General features: G+C 44.7%; 1 protein-coding gene across 3 annotated transcripts in view; it reads right to left on the bottom strand.

The window, feature by feature from the left end:
• POU2F3 (POU class 2 homeobox 3) overlaps positions 1-21082 on the bottom strand; it is an 86119-nt gene that overhangs the window by 23408 nt on the left and 41629 nt on the right. Inside the window, exon 1 of one of the 3 annotated variants that reach the window (XM_033172377.1) lies at positions 7341-7930. The exons of the other annotated variants lie outside the window; for them this stretch is intronic. The gene's annotated coding sequence lies outside the window, so the exon portion shown is untranslated. Of the gene's footprint in view, positions 1-7340; positions 7931-21082 lie in introns of those variants that run through there. 3 annotated transcript variants of the gene reach the window in all.

The following is a 21082-nucleotide window of genomic DNA, read 5'->3' as shown; positions in this document are numbered from 1 at the left end:
TATATTACACTTAAAAAAAAAATCGGAATGGTTCACCACAATCATCCATACAACTATACAATAAAACTGCATAAACACATTAAAATAAGAAATCAGCTAAGATTTATGGAAAGGTGTGTGCATCCTTAACTGCTTGCGCAAGACTACTGGAACAGAAAAGTTTTCAGCAGGTGTTTAAGACTTGGCACAGAAGCCACCTGCCGAATTTCTAGTGGCAGAGCATTCCACAGGATTGGGCTGATGACACAAAATGCTCAGTTTCTTGTAGTCAAAGGAGCCTCCCCAACACATCAATTGTAACCCTGCTTGAGGTCCCCGGAATGTCAAACCCAACTTACGTACGCAAAGGATGGAAACATTTCTGGGAGACCAATGAAGGAATTTGTCTGCTCCAACAACCACATTGACATTGAGATAATGTTTTGAAGATTACAGTCATACCTCGGGTTACAGCCGCTTCAGGTTGCATTTTTTCAAGTTAAGAATGCGGCAAACCCGGAAGTGTTTACTTCTGGGTTTTGCCGCACGCACACATGCAGAAGCGTTCTGTGTGGTTCGCACATACGCAGAAGTGTTCTGCATGCTTCGAGCATGCGCAGAAGTGCTCGGTCGCGCCGCGCACATGCACAGAAGACGTACTCTAGTTGCGGACTTTTCGGGGTCTGAACAGCACCCCGAAACAGATTAAGTCCGCAACTAGAGGTACCACTGTATCTAAATTTGTATACAGCCCTGCACCCATAGATCTCAGGGCCAAAGGCCTGGTTAAACAGAAAGGTTTTCACCTGGTACCTAAAGATATGTACAGGCATAGGCAAACTCGGCCCTCCAGATGTTTTTGGCCTACAACTCCCATGATCTCTAGCTAACAGGACCAGTTGTCAGGGATGATGGGAATTGTAGTCCCAAAACATATGGAGGGCCGAGTTTGCCTATGCCTGGATATGTACTTCAAGTGTCAGGTAAGCCCCCTGGGGAGAGCATTCCACAAACGGGGAGCCACCACAGAAAAGGCCTGTTCTTGTTTTGCTACCCTCTTGACCTCTGGTGGAGGAGGCACATGAAGAAGTGCCTCCGATGATAATCGCAGGGCCTAGGTCAGTTCATATAGGAGGTCCTGAGTCATTTAAGGCTGTATAGGTCAAAACCAGCACTTTGAATTGGGCATAATTAGCAGCCCATGCAGTCAAGCCAGGAATGGTGTACTATGCCCTGGTGAGCAACCTGGTCACTGAATTCTGCACCAGCTGAAGTTTCTGAACAGTCTTGAGAGGCAGCCCTATGGATAGCACGTTGCAGCAATCTAACCTAGAGGCTACCAGAGCACAGATGACAGAAATTAGCCTACCCCTGTCCAGATATGGGGCAACTGGGCCACCAGCCGAAGCTGATGGAAGACACTCCATGCCACCAAGGCCACCTAAGTCTCAAGCAACAGCAAAGGATCCAGAAGTACCCCAAAGCTAGGTACCTGCTCCTTAAGAGGTATTCTAACCCCATCAAGAACAGGCAACCTCTCATCCATCCAGTCTAGGGAACCACCCAGTAGCAGTGCCTCAGCCTTATTTGGATTGAGCTTCAGTTTGTTGGCTCTTATCCAGTCCACTACAAAGGCAAGACCATGGCCCAGCACATCCACCCCCACACTTGTAAGGGAGAAGTAGAGCTGTGTGTCATCAGCATATTGCTGGCAACGTACCCCAAAACTCCAGATAAGCCCACTCAATGGTAGATGTTAAACGGCACAGAGGTTAAAACTGAACTCTGAGGAACCCCACGTTGAAGACTCCGCAGGGCCGAAGGGCACTCCCCAAGTGGAAGGACAGTTTGAGGACCCCATGTGGGAGGCAGGTAAGGGGAGATCTCAGTGGGTGAGAAGAGAAGGGTGAGCCCAGGTGAGAGCTGGGAGGGCACACCTTCTTCTGTAGGGGATGAAAGTTGAGATATAGTGGAGAGAGAGGATTTTGCAGTTTCTTCTTCTGTCTCATCTTTCTTTAGTTTCTTTCTTTTCTTTATCCCTTGTAGATGAGTTTGTTGTTTTTATTGTCTCGTGACAACATATATACTCTCTCTCTCTCTCTCTCTCTCTCTCTCTCTCTCTCTCTCTCTCTGTGTGTGTGTGTGTGTTTATGAGCACTCCCCAGGCATCACCCTCTGGAAATGACCATCGAAGTAGGACCAGAACCATTGCAAAGACATGCCACCCACCCCTAACTCAGACGGCCACTCCAGAAGGATACCATGGTCAATGGCATTGAAAGACACCGAGAAAGTACGGTAGATACTGAATGAAAAAAGCAAGTTACAGCAAGGAAAGCTGACACCACAATAGGAACACAAGGACCTAAGAGGAGTCTGCTGGATCAGGCCAATGGCCTATCTAGTCCAGCATCCTTTTCTCACAGTGGCCACCCAGATGCTTGGGGGAAACCCAAAAGCAGCACCTGTGCACAAGGTCCCTCTCACCTCCTGTGGCTTCCAGCAGCTGGTATTGAGAAGCATTTCCCCCTCCGAATGTGGAGGAAGAGCACAGCCACCGGGACTGGCAGCCATAGATAGACCTTTCCTCCATGATTTTGTCCAGTCTACTATTAAAATCATCCAAGTTGGTGGTCATATGAGCTGTGTGAAGAATTACTGTATTTTTCTGTGTATAAAACACCCCCGTGTATAAGATGCTCCCCTATTTTGGGGGACTCCAAATTAAGAAAATGGGGGGAGATTGCCAAGAGTTGTTAAGCTTTTTTTGGGGGGGAGGATTGCCCAGACAAACACGGACAATATCATGCGTCACCGAAGCCGACAATTGTCTGCCTGGTTGCAACCAGCACCCGCCAATCACCCGTTGCAGCGGCAGCCAATCGAGAACAGCCCTTGCCGCAGCAACCAATCACCCGCCCGATTACCAATGACAATCTCCTGCTTGTGGCAGCAACCAATTGCCCGTCCCCACACTGCATTATCCGTGTATAAGATGACCCCCGATTTTAAACATAATTTTAAAACAGAAAATCCTCATCTTATGCACGGAAAAAATACGGTACTTTCTTTTGGCTTGATGGCCACCTGTCATGGATGCTTCAGCTGAGATTCTTGCATTGCAGGGGGTTGGACCAGGTGAACCTTGGGGACACCCTTCCAACTCCTTGATTCTATCATTTTATCTGTCTTGAATTTCCCAACATTCAGCTTCATCGGATGTAAGCAAGTTCCAAGTGTTATGAGACAGGGGATTCCGCCCTCTCTACCCACTTTCTCAGATAATTTTATAAACTTCTATCATGTCACATGTTAGTCGCCTTTTCTCTAATTTATAAAGCCTCAAATACTTTTCCTCGTGGGGGATTGTTCCACCTGCTCGATGATTTCAGTCGCCCCTTTCTGACCCTTTCCCAACTCTACAATATCCTCTCTTTTTTTAGCAGAGGAGGCAACCAGATCTGTGCCCAGTATTCATAATGCAGTGAGAAACCTGTTAGTATTTCAGGCGCTGTGCAAGACTCTTTGTCGCTCCCAAGTCACGTTGCGTGGAATTGCAGCCTTAATATCTGTAAGCCTGCAACCAGTCTATGGCAGTTATTTTCATCCGGGCTGTTCTGTGTCGATTCCCACCCCCACCCCCCGGCAACCTGCTCTAGCCTTAGGGCCCTCTTCCCAGAAACAGCCTGGCAAGGCCACAAGGCTGACCCGCTGTGCCAACTGGCAGAGGGACCCTGCACGTGAATGGGCTGGCACACACCATGATGAGCTTTTCAATCAATGTCGCTGACAAAGAGAGCTCTGCTCCCAGAAGTGCATTTTGGGTGAGGAAGGATCTGTAACTTAGTTGGCCCTTTTGAAAATGTGCCAAAAAAACACCCAAGTGTTTGACTGCCAGATAGATAATACTTTATTCGGCTATAAGCCCACAAGATAAAACAAATCAATAAATAAAAACAGCATTTTACATTCTAAAATATCAACTAAAATATTTCAACGCATAATCTCCTTCGCATTACTTACAATCTCTAGATGTACCGTATTGTTTGAGTGCCAAAGGTAAGCCAAACTGAACTTGGTTGGCATTGTTGGGAATAAAACAACAGTTACTATAAGTTACTTGAACGTGGGGGGCATGATTGGCAGAAAGGAAGCCAAATCATCCCTCACTGATTCTTTCTCTTTTAGTAACTATTTGGTAAAACGTTTCACCTGCTCTCAGGCTTTGCTTTCTTCCTGCCCCTTCCTTCTCCAGTTTAGATAGTTCAAGCAAGTTACAGCTGGAAGCTGGCATATGCTCAGTCCCTCCAAGTGCCCCCATTGTCCAGGGACAGTTCCAAGTTTACAGAAGCTGTCTCAGTTTCTGATTTAATCCCGGAATGTCCCACTTTCCCTTAGGATATCCCTATTATCATCGGAGAAATTTTGGAGGTTATCGAGCTATGCAACCCCCAAGCCAAGGAGATAACTAACTACAACCTCAAGAAGGCATCTGAAGGCAGCCTTGTATAGGGAAGTTTTTAAATATTTAATGTTTTATGATGCTTTTCTTTATGTTGGAAGTCACCCAGAGTGGCTGGGGCAACCCAGTTAGATGAGTGGGGTATTATTATTATGGAATAGGACGTCCCTATTTTCATCAGAGAAATGTTGGAGGGAATGTGCCAGTGCCACACAAATGACACAGCGACATGCACTTGGAAGGGCCATAGCTCAGTGGCAAAGCATCTGCTTTGCATGCAGAAGGTCCTGAGTTCGATACCCAGCATCTCCAGGCAGGTCTGGAAGGGTCTCCTGTCTAAAACCCTGGAGAACTGCTGCCTGCCGGTGTGGACGACACTGAATGAGACAAACTGGTATCAAAGCGGTATCAAGGTGATGAAGAAAAGGGAAAAGGCCCAAACATAAACAGGAGAGTTCCCAGTAGCAGTAACTGGGAGTTGTCAGGCTTTGGATGGAGGCTTAGAGCAGGAAAGGAAAGAAACACCCCATAAGGTATTTCTCAGAGGATTTGCACAACGAACATCAGAGCCCAGGCATCCTACCTGGTTGCCCTTAGTCTTTGATGATTATAGTGACTAATCATCGTTTACTCACCTGGCAAGAGAACAGAGTGAAACTGGAACCGCAAAAGGTTTGCCCAAAGCAAAAAATTAAAAATTAAACACAAAACAAAACAGTTTCACAAGCCGCAGATCAGCACCCCAACCCCGCTGTTTGCTTTTGTCCACTTGTGATTGCTACAATTTTTTTGGTGGGGGGGGGACTTTAAAAATGTGCCCTGAGCCCATCATTCCTTCCCACATTCACCACTTTTGTTTTTCAAAAAGCCTGGATTTCCCCCCACCATAGAACAGTTAAGGCAAGAATAGCATATTCTGAGTGAACTGAACAAAGGGAAGGCAACAGGAAGAACAAATGGATCAACTCGAAAGTCAAACATTTGTTGTCTTACTATTTCCTGAATTTTCACAGTCTCATGCAAGTCATGTTGTTAGTATCTTGGACATTTTATAGAAGGGAAACTTAAAACATCCAATAAATTAGCAATGTGGTGGTTTTAGTAAGTAGAACGAAGAAAAGGAAACGGTGGGTTTTACTGAAGGTCCATCATTTAATCATTATATTTTTTTCCTTAGCCACCAGTGGAAAACGCATGCTTATTATCTCTTATTGCCCCCAGCAGCTGGTCTTCAGAGGCAGATTTCATACGAACATGGAGGTTCCATTTAGCTGTCAGCTATTAATAAAATCATGCTCCTGAAAGTTGTCTAACACCCTTTTAAAAAGCCACCCAGGTTGTAAAAGGATTTTATTTTAGTGTGCATACACTCCCGACAAATAGGAATGAAATAAATCATGAAGGGTTTGGATTGCTTGGTGAGTTAATATATTTACATTAGGCACACTGCAAACATTGTTGGCTACAATCGGATTAAAATGAGATGCGTTCAACCTCTTGAGAATATTTTGGGCTCCTCTAATGCATGATTTCTCCAGGTAAACAATGTTCCGATCTAGAGCCAAATTTGAAAGTAGTTTAAGTTTTCATCTGAAAAGGCAGATTATAGTTTGTAGAAACTTTCCCTGTGGTGTCAGGCAATGTATTCCATTTAAGCTCTTGTCAAGTTACAAACTTTTGGCCAAAACGAATAGAAGGGAAAGAATGAAAGAGGCAGAAAGTAAGTAAGTAGGAATTAGCAAATTGGATGAGCGTAAGAGAGAGCAGATAATGATTGCTGTTAAACACGACTAAAATGATCCCTCTGGCTGCGTGAACAAAATACAGCATTTGGCTAGGAAATAAATTAACACTTTCCCACTTGTTGTCCTATTTCCTTTTACTTCTCGCTTTCTGTTTTATCAACACTTTCTTTCCATGTTGATACATCAAGGACAACCTACCACCATCCTGCAGCCTGTGCATCTGTCTTACTAAGCAAGGAGCCGATTTGTCAAAGGTCATAGCAACTGTAAAACCAGAGACATCAAATGCACCTACAATTCAATATTGTACGTAATAAAGACAGTTACATGCTGTCCTTGAAACATTTGACAGGCTTCAGTTAATTGACACATAAAGAAAAGAAGCAAAATTACCCTGTTCTCTGTAAAGTTAGTTCAGAGCCACAAAGGAACGTTGAGGATGAAAAACCCTGGAAAGAGCCTCTAGATATCACCTTTTACGTGAAAAAAATACATATGTAACTATGCTTTCCCGTCTTGTATTGTTTTAAATCTTTGATAGCCACCTCGGAACAGGTGGAAATGTCGGGCTTGGTAGAAGCAGAAGAGACTTTTGCTTGTACAAGATAGGCATCTATTTTTTGCTGATTCCCACCTAGGGATGAAAGGCTCTGTCAGTTTTGCTACTCTCACTTTCTCATTTTCAATTTAGTTCTCTGCATATTGCAGAAATTTGTGATTATTTTTTTTAAAGGGAAGAATTCACCAGCTTTTGGGTGCAAGTTCCTCCTAATTAATACATTTTTTTATTTGCAAAAGAAGATACATGAATTTATTTTTTTAAAAAAGCATCTTAATGCCCAAGGGTAAAAGATTATAAAACACAGAAAGGGAAAGTGCACCAAGTCACCTCTCCTTTTTACAGTGGGTGTGAGAGTCTTCAGAGAGAACTATACCACCAACCCACAAGACTGAGAATATTTCCCGCTTATTCTGCAGTCAAAGCAAGGGTGCCATTGCAAACCCCTTCTGCCCTGTTGTTGTGGCATTTCAAAGGATAAGTCATGATCCTTTGTCCACCACCCTCTTCCCCTAGTCACCAACAATCTGGACCTTGTTTCAAATGACAATTAGGATCCCCCAGCAGTCTAAGGAAAAGCAAAAAGGTTATATACCTTTCACCCCTTTGTCCCTTCTGAGGGCGAAACCAAACTCAGAAAAGCATGTCAGCCCCTCCTTCGTAGCCACCGCTCCTGAAGATCCAAAAGAACACCCAAGGTTTCATGTGTTCTTATCTAAAGCCAACTCTCCGGGGCAAATCCAAACCAGTCACCAGGTGTAGGGAGAAGTATGTCGGCTACTGGAATGATACCCTCGGTTGCCCATGAGCAGGACGGTCCCAGTCGGCGCCGGGTGCAGAAGAAACGCAAGTTATTTCCAAACTGAGATCAATTTTTTAGCGGCTGCCAAAACAGAAGTGTTTGGAAGCGGTCCAAGCCAAAAGGGGTGTGTCCCTTGCAACCTAGCTATGAACATCATGAGAACATGAGGTAGGGTTGGTATTGCAATCTGGTTGCCAGTTTGGTCTGTTTCATTTCTTTTCAGCTTAGCATCACCCTCCCTTGTTCTCAGAATTTTCACGATAAACTGGCAGGCTTAAAATAGCGAAAAAGAGCCCACCAACCTGAGAAACAGATCCTCAGCTGCACTAAGGGATGGACAGATCCTGTCAGTTTCAGCTTCTTATTTTCCCAACAGTTGATTTCAGATCTCCGCATTCCTGCAGCATTCTGAGGTTTTTTGATTTTATAATCATGAAAAGTTCTCTGTATTTTAGTGCTAAAAACGCCTATCGACATGCAGTTTTGTTGCAATGCCAAAATTTCTCCAACTAGAATGCATTTTCCATACACGATTTCCGCCAACATATGCTCTTTTAATGCATCATTTCCCCTAATGTGCATTTTTTCCCGTACCCATTGGTTGGAGAATTGCATTGCAATTTTTGGAAAAGTGTGGATTTTGGAGGATAGCTGTGTTTCAGTTTGCGTACAACATTTGAGAATTAGGTAATTTCTTTTTAAAATGCAAACATGATTGAAAAACCACCACCCATTCCTAGTTGCTGCTGGTTTCTAGAGGTTAGCTGGATAGCTGCCAGTTATTACTGTATCAATGAGAAATGCAACCAAACCACAAAAGGCTGGATCCAGAGCTGATCTCACCACTCCTTCTCAATATTCAAGTTGCCTATGCAGATCTAGAAGAAAATCCATATGCAGATTACTGAAACAAAGCTCCAGATCTTGTTAAGCTTCCTGGGGCTTTGTCTGACTTAACACCAAAGTCGAATAAACCAAGGTGAACAGGAACAGGAGAAGGTACTTTTTCCTACAGTGCCAATCTCACGAGCCAGTATTTTCTGCAAGTTGCTAACAGGGCCACTGCTTCGGCTCTGTTGCCTTTAACATCTGAATGTATTCAATGCAGTGCTGAGTGTAAGAATTTACACTTGCACAAGGGAACATCCCACCACCCCCCATCACCTCTTCCTGCTCTGCACCCCCAACACAGATGGGGATATTTGGGAAGGGGCAGTGAGGTGCATGAACGGAGGAAAGGTCCATTGCGTAAGTTACAGAGTTGTGGTTTTAATAATATTTGCTTGGCGTGTAGCAATACTTTGGCTCGTGTTTTTAAATTGAACCATCTCAGAGGGGTTGGTTTTAAGTCAACTAAGCCAGAAGCATTTACAGGAGTTTGTTATCCGCATAGGAAAGCAAAATTTGCACTTTGCAAGCTCATCACTCGAGCTGTGCTTATTAACCACAGAAAATATTATGGAAATTTGGGTTGCTATTAAGCTAATTGCCTCTCTTTTCATTTCCCTTTCCATAAAAAAAACTTTTACAGTTGCTTGATGTCGGCTAATCTGTTTGGGAATCTTTGACTTGGGTGTTAATTGTTGTTAATTTTTTCCCTTTCTTGTTTCATTGCACTGGATAACCCCTCATCTCAGATTCTGTAAACTGATAGGATGTGTTCTGCCGGTTACCTTGGGCTAAGCTGTTTCTTAAAAAGAAGCTCTCAGAAATGAAAAAGGATGAAGCAGTAAGATATTTTCAGATTTCAGAATCCACCCCCCACCCACCCACTTACAATCTTGCCAGAGCCTGGCATTACCATATAATGAGGTGCATTCAAGATTACCTCTGGTCATTTGCTAAGCTGCCTCCTGCCTATATATTCTGGTAGGCCATAGGTTTTCAACCTTTTTGAGTCCCTGGCTCCTTGACCAACTGCATTCTTTCCATGGCACCCCTGTGTGGCTCAGGAGCCCAGTGATTTCACCCCCTGCCTGCAGAGCTGGCAGCCTCTCACCCTTTTTTGAACACCCTCCCTTGTGGAGTGTTCCCTCAGCCTCCTCTCCTTGGGAATCCTGCCAAACGGTCTCTGAGCTGTACCCCCCCGCCCCCCCGCCCCAAAGAGAGGTACCTCCTCACATTGCTCCACAGGGGCCTGGGAAGAGGATGCCCCCAGCCTTAGTGGCCCAACGGAGACTGGCCAAAGGTGAACGTGAGGCCAGCACCTTACCTTGGGAAGCATCAGAGCAGGGAGGGAAGGAAAGAGGGACAGAGGCCAGTGTTGCTCACAGCACCCCTCACCATCATTCAAGGCACCCCAGGGTCCCATGGCACACTGGTTAAAAACCCCTTTGGTAGGCCTTTACAGTGATTGCTTTTTTCTGTCATTTTCGCTTTTTAACTAGACACCTCCATTCAGTCTGGAGAACATTGTCAGGACTGGAGTCCTTAGTGCTGATGGATGGTTGCAAATCAATATGCAACACAACTTTAAAAGGATAACTTTATAAAAAGAGTATCCCACCTTTGCAGTCAATAGATTCACCCCCACCGACAAACTGGAGACATGCAGATCTATAAATCATTTAAAAGGAAGCGATATGTGCAGGTGCAGGAGGCAAACATTTTTCCAAAGCCAGATGGGTTTTAACAAGTTGGTCTTACTGAGTGGCAGATCAGAAACACAGAGTACAGCTGTGTGAGAGATACCAGGGCTTACAGGATTCATGTTTTCCTTTGGAAATGAAGCACAGCAGAGACTGTGGTGTCTTTATGATATATGGTTTATTTACACACAAATACAATCTAAGCTTAACTCTGGAGGAGTTCAGGGCATTGTACTCAAAGAGGGTTCTGTCTCTTTCATGGCTGCAATGTTGGATGCAACACTGCCAGCCTCCATGGTGCTCTGGCCCTCCTTTTTCCATCCTGCAAACAACTTGCCAGATGCAACCAACTCTCCTTCAACTTGCATCACCACCCACTCCAGTTCTGCCCCTCCCTCCTGAAATTCTATCTTTTGTCTCCTGCTAGCTATCTCTCAGCTCAGGACAGGGCTCTGCATCCTTTGCTTTGTTGGTGGCTTCCGTCCTGTCTTTGTTTGCTTAAAGGACTCGGCCATTTAGGCTGATTTGGACATGGGAAGACCGGTTTGGCCTGTATTGTACCATAGTGTCTGGCATCCAGAAATTAGAAGGGGGAGTCCAGGCACCCCACAAATTCATAACAATACTGCCTTAGACTTGCATTGTTTTGTTTTTACTTGGAGGAAGATTTTTATATAAAGGAGCATCCAAAAAATGTGCTCCTCCTTTCTAGCCCCCTCATCCTGTTTCTAAGTACAGAGGTACAGCAGTTAGACCAGTACTTGGAAGAACCGGGCTCAAAATCACTCCCCACAGCTGCGAAGCTAACTGGGTGAGTCACTGTCTCTCAGCCTAACCTACCTCACAGGGTTGTTACAAAGGAAAAAAATTGAGGAGAGAGAAGAGCTAGTTGCAGTCCTTTGAGGAACGGAGGAACACAAACCTAAGAAACAAATGCAGCAAATTGGCAGAATGGGCTTGTAATGCTTCACAGTGCATATTTTCGGGTGACAAAAACTCATTGCCTGTAGAAAATCAGCACAATGAGTATGCTGCTGGGATAAAACCTAGAATCACAGAAGCATAGAACTGTACAGTTGAAAGGGACCCAAAGGCTAATCTCATCCGACCCCCTTCAATGCAGGGATTCACAGCTATTCTTTTCGTTGTGCTGGATTTCTGCTTGCAGGGAGCTCTTTTTTGGTGTGGATTCAAATCTGGAATCCACCATCTGCATCTGAAAGCAGCGCTGCCTGTTTGTCAGTTTCACCCCCAATATTATTCTCCTGCATGTACTCAGACCCAAAAGCACCTGTTAAAAGATCTGACTTTGGGATCTATAACCCAACAGGTGACATGGCCTTTGTGGGAAATGAACGGGCAACAGCAGATCACATGTTTGGTTGCACTGCAGAAGCCTAATCCAGTTTCCGAGGTCACCCTGAAACATGATCGATGGGTATCTCGTTTCAAGGCTGATGAGAAAAAAAACCACCAACTAAACAAAAACAAAACAAAACAAAACTTGAACAACAAATGGTGGGCGATGGAAAATGATCAAAGCTCACTTGCATAACCCGTTTGGAGAAGGTGTTTCATAAACATTTCACAAGACAGGAGAGTGATGAAGAAGGAACATCTCCCAACCTGCCTGTAATTACTCGCTCCAGCTTTTCCCTTACCTATAAGGGCAAAGGAAAGAATAGGAGGACGATTACGTCTAATAATGAATACGAGAAGAAGAAAAAACAACCCTCTGTTTTGTAACTGATCTATATAAACTTTTGGCACAAAGCTGCTTCATGAAGACATCCTGCAGACACAGCACTGCCAGCAGTGCTGAGGCTGAGCCCCACGAGGAACGAGCTGAATGAATAACAGCACATCAGCAGGGCTCCGGTGGGAGGGACAGAGATGCGGGCCGAGATAGTCAGATGCCTCTGGCCCTGTCAAACCAACTCGAACATCTCACTTACAAGTCCTTCTCATAAACAGGAGGCCGGCTCCTCTTGCCTAATGTCTCGAGGCCTGATGAAATTCTCCCAAAAAGTTCTTGGAAATGGCAACGGCTATTTTGCGGCCTCCCTCCACCCTGCACCCTTAGGCCGTTTGCTGGAGAGCTCCCACACTCCACTTGTGGGATCTGGGCCACACGGCACCCATTCTCCTGCGCACTCAGCACCCCCTCCTTGCTACTTCAGAGGCTGCATGCCTCTGAATGTCGGTTGCTGGGCATCGCAAGTGGGGATAGGGCTTTTGGGCTCACCTCTCGCTCGTGGGCTTCCCAGGAGAGGTATCTTGTTAGCCACTTTGAGAGCAGGATGCTGGAGTAGATTTCCCCTAATATACACATTTTTGGTCAGGTATTTCCCCTTAATAGAATTCGTTTTGCATGTTCTTTTCATGACTTATATGCAATTTTGTGCACATTTTACCCTAGTGTATGCATTTTTGTGGGATGCGGGTGGCACAGTGGGTTAAACCACAGAGCCTAGGGTTTGCTGATCTGAAGGTTGGCGGTTCGAATCCCCGTGATGGGATGACCTCCCGTTGCTCAGTCCCAGCTCCTGCCCACCTAGCAGTTCAAAAGCACATCATGGTGCAAGTAGATAAATAGGTACCGCTCCAGCGGGAAGGTAAACGGCGTTTCCGTGTGCTGCTCTGCTTCGCCAGAAGCAGCTTAGTCATGCTGGCCACATGACCCGGAAGCTGTATGCTGGCTCCCTCAGCCAATAAAGTGAGATGAGCGCCGCAACTCCAGAGTCGGCCACGACTGGACCTAATGGTCAGGGGTCCCTTTAGATTTACTTTATGCATTTTTATACAAATTGCTAGGGCTGATCCAGCAGCCTGGTGCTTCTTATCCCAATTCTCATTCAAAATGCCAAGATAAAACAGAGAAGAAGATGCACTTCTGATCAGCTTGCACATTCCAGAAATTCATGCAGAAATTCAAGCAGAAAGCAAACACTTTTGGGGAAAGGGGTTTGTTGACAGAGGGGAGGAAATATATATTGAGATAACTCATGCTAGCCAGGCAAATCACATGCCATTAAAAAAAATCCCACTTTTGGGTCAATGGGAAATTCAGTCTTATGCCCACATATGGGAACTGACCAGGCAGAGCAAGTGAGCAAGATTTTTAGCATCCAGCAAATATCTGATATGCTGGTTCAGCTGCAGATTAATAACAAAGAAGTAGATAAGGCTGGTTTGGCAACTGGTAGGCCCTCAAACTATCTTTACCCAGGGCTAAGGATGTGTGACTCGGTAAATTTCGGTTTCTCTGAATTTTTCACTGTAGCAGCAAAACCAAGACGACTTCATCTGTCCCACCTGAAATATAGAACATGCACTTCCTGTATCAGTCTATAGCAGGTGCTGTAACTCTCCAACTGAAGATGCACTCTTCCATTGTCTCCCAAGATAGACGAATGCCAACAGCAGTCTAAAATTCAGTTCTCCACATTTCTGCGTCAGATTTCATTTTTTTTTTAAAAAACTACAACCATTTGTCTTGAAAATCCATCAGTGTTTTAGTGCAAATTGCTCCAAATATACATATGCTTTTATACAATTTTTCCTAATAGACACATTTTTTGTATCCCCCCTCCATATAATTTCAACGACTTATATGGATTTTTCTGCACACTTTACCTTACTATAGGCATTTTTGTACATATCGCTAGGCTAAGGTTACCAGATTTTTTTTCAATGAATCTGGGGACACTTTTCAACTTCAGTAGGAATGATAGGATTTTGTCAAGGGACTGATTTGTAAATCTGGGGACTGTCCCTGGGAAACGGGGATGCTGGAGAACAGCATCGCAAAACTCAGAGAAGTATAAGTTTTGAAAGATGGCTGTGTTTCGTTTTGCATACTGCTTTTGGAAAGTGCGGATGAGGGAAGTTCCCCTTTAAATTTGAATCAAACCTCTCCTGATTTTTTCACTTGCTTGATTTCTTACTATTACTGTTAGTTTCTTCTTCTTTTTTTAACAAAATTTTATTAGCATTTTCATAATAAAACACAAACCCAACCCCACACCTACAAATACAAAAACAAATACAAATACACATAAAGTCAGGATTCTTCTTCTTATTTATATACCTTACAAAAAAAAATTTCTAGTTCTGAATCTTGACGTTTGACTTCCCCCGCCTTTTCACCTTCGGTTTTAATTCAATATACTATTTCCTTAACAACTTTTCTCTATAAAAAGATTTAACTTTACTTAAAAAAAAGAAAACATACTTATCTCAGTCTTTGCATTATAACCTAAATCATAACCAAATATTCTTGTAGCTAAACTTATTTCTTCTGTCCTTTATCATGCTGCTTTTAACTTAAAATTCAATATCACCTTACTTATTTAAAGTAAACTTGTAATTAACAGACTTCACACTCCGATTTCGGATACCATGGCAGACCATTTAGATTATACATTTAATATTTCAACCCACTCCCCCTCTATCCATTGTCTTTTTCTGTCTTTCTCCAAAGCCAAATCTCCAATTGTCTTCCTCTGAGTGTCCACAGATCCAGGCAGCATCCACAACAAACCCAGCATCGAGCCTCAGGGCGTTCCTCATCTCCATTCTGGGCTCCTCCGTTCCTTTTTCTCCTTCTTCTTGTAAAAATCTTAATTCCATGTCCCTTGCCCCCGAGCTGCCACCTCGGAGTCTGGATATTGTAAATTTTCCCATTTCAGGTTCCTTTTCCCGGATTTGCCCAGCCATTTCAGACCATCCTCCAAGCGCCCCTCCCAGCTCTTTGCCAAGGCTTGATTCCATTGTGTAGAACTTTTGAAAAGCCTCCTCTGTGGAAAGTGAATCCTTTTTATGAATAATTCCACTCAAGACTTGTAGTTTCCGATTAAGCAATTCCATCTGCAAGACAGTGAGCATTTCCTCATCCTTTAAATAAGAGTTCGATACCAGCGCGAGCGCAAAGTCCAGCATTTTGAGAGAGAGGGTGAGTATCAGATTTCAGTTCCTGTCTCTTCCTTCCTTTGTTTCAATTTTTTCCCACGACAAACCAAGTCGCCGCCATTTCTCCGAAGCCGGAGTATAAAGACCAAAACTTCAAACGGAGATATTTTTTCCCCAGTTAACCCCCAAAGGGAGATCTCAACAGACTCAGTTTTCAAATTCCAAATACTTTCAATTGATTGTTGTAGCAGCAGTCACTTAAAGAGTTAATTTCTTTCACCACTCGAAGGGAGGGAGGCAGGCTGCCTTTCTTCTTTCCCCCAGATCGTTCCAGGAAAACAAAGAGTCAATCAATTACTTACAGCCTCTGGGTTCTTAACAGCTCCTTAATGACAGGTAGAACTTAGACGCTCATCACAGGCTTTGTCGCCGCATTTACATCCCGGTTGGGGCATGTCCCCTATAGCCCGGCTCCGTCGTCCCTTCACCCCCACTCCCCCTTTACAGGGGGAGCGGGGGAAGGGTTCGGAGCCACAACGGGCACAGCCGGGGAGCCCAGGGTGCGGGACGCTCTTCCCGCACCCCAACCGGAGCCCCGCTATGCGGCTGCAGGGCTCCTAACCCCCGGGATGAACTGGGTGCTTCGCAGCCGAAGCATCCCACGACCACCCATAATGGCGTCCGCCGCCGGAAGTCTACTGTTAGTTTCGTCCTTATAAATTATATGAAGAAGGTAGGTTCCCCAAATTACGATTGGCTTAGTCCAGATTAAAAACTCCACAGGTAAACAAATTGTCTCTCCATGATTACAGACAACCAAATATATGAGATTATAGGAACCGTATAGTAGTTGAAGGAAGTCAGTATTTTTTCTTCTCTTTTTTCTTTTTCTTTTGATATTTCTCTCTCTCTCTTTTTCTCTCCCCCCCTACTTTATATTTTTTGTATTTTCCTTTTTATTATTCATTTTTTGGTACATGTTAGTTAAGGTAATTTGTATTATTTGTATAACTGTATTCCTTTTTGTATGTAAGCAATATCAATATTGCAAATAAAATTTCAAAAAATAAGAATAAAAATAAATTTGAATCAAATCATCTCCTCTGTCCCTAGCCTGCACTCTGTGAAACAGCCTCAATAAATCTAGATCCTTCATGGACACAGCACAGATTGGAATCTACGACACAGTTCAAACATGCACATAACACTGCCCCTTCGGGATAAAAATTTTCCTGCTTTTCTGGGGGGTGGGCAGAAACATGGAACCCACCCTGCTCCCATCAGTTATTCATGGGTTTCTGCAAACATCATTTCTATCTTGCCATGATGTTTACGTTCTACCTCCACTGTCATGCATCCTGCATCGTGTCTCTGAATGCCAGTCACCCGGAATGGCAGGTGAGCAGAGTGCTGTTGGTCTCATACCCAGCTTGCAGGTTTCCCCAGGTTTCCCCAGGCATCTATCTGCTCAGCCACTGTGAGAATCCAGGAGGCTCATCATATGTTCTTATGCAGCTGCTTAGAGAATGGAAGGGCAATTTGGCATGACTTAAGAGATGCAATGTCCAAGCCACTTGATCAAAGTCATGCTGGGGAACTCTGGCAAGGTGGGGAGTGCAAATTATTATGTGCACACATAACCTTCCCACCTTATGTGTGTGTGTGTGTCCCCCAACCCCGGAAAAGCCATCCTATGTAGAGATGTAATACAATGACCATTGCTCACAAATAATAATAGCTTTTCAAGAACCATTCCTGCATGTATTGACATGCACAACCTACCAGATGGTAAAATAAAAACATAAATTAAAACTGGGGCAGATGAGCAAACAGTAAGGGAAGGCTGTTGCCTTTCAACCCTTTCTCTGAGCTTCTGGAAGCGATCAGATTGGCTACTGTGGGAAAGAGGATTCTGGAATAGGTAGACCTGGTGGATCAGGGCTCATCTGATGTTCTTATGAGATGAGGCCCTGGAAGGGCAGAGTGAAACTGGGACCAGGCAGAAAGAAACAAGAGGGAGATCTGATGCAGCAGCCAACGGAACACAACAGAAGATGACAAAAAGCAAACAAGCCTAAAAAAAACCCTTGGGGGCAACAAGCCCAGAGTTCACCAAATTAAAAATCGGTTGGCTCACAGCTGGCTCGTATTGGAGAAGATTAATTAAATGCACACACACTTAGTACTTAACACCATCAAAGGGGTTCGAAGGAGTGAGAGCGGCCTTGCGGTGGAGGCTGGGAAATGCATGTCAGGAGACAGGAATGGTATCAGCTCTGCCTTACAAAGCCTGTTTTTTGGAGGGCCTCCACTTTTGGCTCAGCCAGAGAAAGAAGTCACCTAACTAAGTGCCCTGCTATCTATTCGAATTCTGCGCCAAGGGATTGAGACAGGACGAGAGGAGGAGAGGATTCTGCAACCGGTGTAGTTGAGAATGCAACTTTATAAAAGCCCTGCTGGATCTGAAGAGAAGTCAGCCTAGTCCAGCTTCCTGCTTTCCATGGTGACCCATCAGATGCCTTTGGAAGCACAGAAGCAGTGTTGTTATTCCCAAGTACACTACCTCTGAGCATGTCAGTTCCATCCAGACCTCATCATGACTAACAGCTGCTGAAAGATGTCCATGATATGCCTAATCTCTTTTAAAGGACACAAATTTGCATGCATTTGTTCTGCATTTTTATCTATTTTGCATAACATATGCTGGTTTTGCTAGCTGTGGGGAAGAGCTAAGAGCTACTGGGGCACTGAAGCTTCCAGCCACTTATAATTTTATCCAGCCATCTCTTTGTTTTCCGAGCTTTCGGCAGGCATTTTTTGCTCCTGCCCTTTCACGCATACATTTTCTGTCCTGAGGGCTAGAAACTTGGTCTTAAAAAGGAGAGAGGAAGAAGCAGAGATTTCCAGGAAATGTAACTCAGTGCCAATGACCAGACTGTGGATATTTTCTCTTGCAGAATCTTGCGTCCAAGGAGGCACGGCGCCGTACTTTTTTCTGCTCAACATTGCCCGGTGTTGACAGCGCAACCCTGCAGACATCACTGTTCTTACAGTGGCCAATGAGATGCCTTAGGAAACCTGCAAACAGGGCCTGAATGCAGGAGCGCTCTCCCCTTCTGTTATTCAGAAGCATTACTGCCTCCGACTGTGGAGGCAGAGCATAGCCATCTTGTTTAGTTTCTCCTCCACAAAAGTCTACTCTCCATCTCAAACTGCAGCTGTGCTAGCAACTGACTACAGGGGAGAACTCTGGCTGGGGAGTCAAGTTTGGACCAAAACACTTTGGTTCTGTGTGTAACTGTTTTATGTGTGATGAGCCACCAAACTGCAGGTTACAGCACCTGCCTAGACAGTGTAGTACCCTCAGGGCTTGGAATAACCTGAATGACAACTGGATTCTAGCAGACAGTAAAGGCTGTAAGAAGGTTTCCTGAGCCCTGGGACATTCTTGTATCCCTCTGTCCCAATTTCTGGCTTGCTGCTCAGTCCTGCCTTTTGTTTCAGCTCTGACACGCACTTCTGCCCTGACTGTGGGTTTGAGGTGACTCTTGGTTCACCTCAAACCCACAGTCCAGCCCGGATGCCTGGAGATGCCCTGTTTTCGATTTGGTCCCAGCTGAGGCCACCCATGGCCCCAGCCAAACCCTGGAATTGCAGGAAAGCAGCTGGCAAGCAGCATCAGAGAATGTTTTTGGCACAATGCAGGATGACTGCATAAGCATAAGCAGCCTGGTTCTGAGCCCCAGCTCCACAAAATGAAAACAGCCTAAGGCAAATGGAGCAAACCCCCAGGGAGTTTCAGACTATATTAAAATAATAAAAAATAAAAATAAAGCATTCACACAGAGAGACCTGTTTGCTGAGCACCTGGTTCCCTTCCCTGATGGGCTGCTCCCACACTCAAAAAAAACCACATCTCCCCATTTACATCTACACCACCTTCATCTGGAGAGAATGCACTGCTACTTGTTTACATCTGTTGTAGCAGATACCTGCAGTGGCCTGCCTCTCTCTCTCTCTCTCTCTCTCTCTCTCTCTCTCTCTCTCTCTCTCTCCCCCCCCCAATGACCCCACCTTTATTTTGGTTCTACAGTATGCAAATTCTTCACCATCTGTTTAGGACTGCTGGGAAGAACCTCCCCCCAGAAAAAGTGGTGCTTCCTTTCAACCTTTGTGACAAATGACAGATCTGCCTCTCTTTCTATCTGCAAATCACTCCCAGCACTGACAATGCGTCAAGCAACCTCTTGCTTGATTTCCTCCTCTCTGCTTGCAGAACGAGAGTGATCTCAGCCCTTCCGTCACCCTTTACACTTCCTTCCCAGAACATGCCATGATCTACAACAGGCCCACAAATGACATTGCAACACCTCTCAGCCTAACCTACCTCCTCACAGGGTTGTTGTAGGGATTAAACCAGGAAGAGGAGAACCATATATATGCCACCATGAGCTCCTCAGAGGAAAAGGTGGGGGTGGAAATGGAACAAATAAATAAAGTTTGTGTCAGAACAGCCCCGCTGGATCAAAAAGGCTCATCAAATCCAGCATCCTTCTTCCACAGTAGCCAGTCAAAGACCTCCAGGAAACCAGACACAAAGGCAGTGGCCGTCCTCTCTTGTTTCCCCAAAACAAGAGGTATTCATGGGTACGCTGGCCTCTCAGCACCAGGACTCTATATAGCCATCACTGCCAATAGTAGCCATTGGCAGGCCATGCCTTTTGTGTGTGTGCTAATTTCTCTAGTTACAGGTAGGTAGCCGTGTTGGTCTGCCATAGTCGAAACAAAATAAAAAATAAAAAAAATTCCTTCCAGTAGCACCTTAGAGACCAACTAAAGTTTGTTATTGGTATGAGCTTTCGTGTGCATGTGCATGCACACGAAAGCTCATTATCTAATTTCTCTAATCTGCTTCAAAGGTTCTTTAAGGCAATGGCAATAGCCACGGTTTGTGACGACAGATCCTGCAAATAAATAATACATCTTGGATGAACTAGTGTCCCCCCCCCCAGTGTGTCCTGAATCTACTTACAATCTGCTTCATTGGATGATCCCTGGTTATAGCATTGTGGGGGGAAAGAGGAAGAACAAAAAAAGATCTTTCACTTTCTCCCCCAATGACTCTCCTGGATCAGGTATCTCAGTGCTTCCCCCCCCCCCGCAGGATACCCACTGCCAGATTTGAAGGGGCTGCCGGCAGCAGCAATAAGTTAGTTATGAGCTGCCATTTAAAATTTCTAATAATGCTAGAATTTCTAAAATTTCTAACAACGTCATATTTCAAAAAGTTTTGTCCAAAATTGTTGAGCTTTTTTATGGCAATGTTGCAAAAAAAGAGAGAACACACTTTTTGAGCTAGTTTTAAAGAAAATCAGCAACAACGACACTGCCATAATGGCTTGCCACACAGATGGATTTTCCTGGATATTTTGCTGATTTACTCCTTGGCACAGATTCCCACAGCAGTATTCCAGGTATGTCCAGGAAATTCTGAACGTATGGCAACCCTAAACAATGTCCCTGATGTAGAATCACTCAGGTAAGGAAGGATTGAGCTAAGTGACCCTTGTGGTCCTTTTCAATGCTACAGTTCTGTGATTCTCTGGAATCTGTCCATTTCAGTTTCACATTATCCCCAATCTTTGTTTTTCCAATTTCTGCATTGCGGTTGGCATCTGTCTGTCTTGGCAAACAAGACAGGAGTAAAGTCAAACTATTGGAGAATTACGGTGCCTGCTGTGGCTGTACAAACCAATACAGGAGAGACATGTTTGGTTGCAGCTGGGGCAGATGAAGGCGGCCTGTTATGCTGATGCAGATGCACCATGGCATTTCTTCTCTCTGCGCTCCTCCCAGTAATCATTCCTCCTTTAGTCACTGCTGTGGATGTACGACCTGGCTGCCTGTCTCCAGGCAGTACAGTCATCTGCAAGGGATTCCCACATATTGAGGTTAATGCTGTCAGACATTGTAATGTAGAGTTGGTCTGCCAATGGGCCTGATGCCTGAAGCCAGCTCCCTGTAGATCATGTCCTT

The sequence above is a fragment of the Lacerta agilis genome, chromosome 15, assembly GCF_009819535.1.
Source record: "Lacerta agilis isolate rLacAgi1 chromosome 15, rLacAgi1.pri, whole genome shotgun sequence".
NCBI classification, from domain to species: Eukaryota; Metazoa; Chordata; class Lepidosauria; order Squamata; family Lacertidae; genus Lacerta; species Lacerta agilis.
This window is presented reverse-complemented; position numbering and strand designations above follow the sequence as displayed.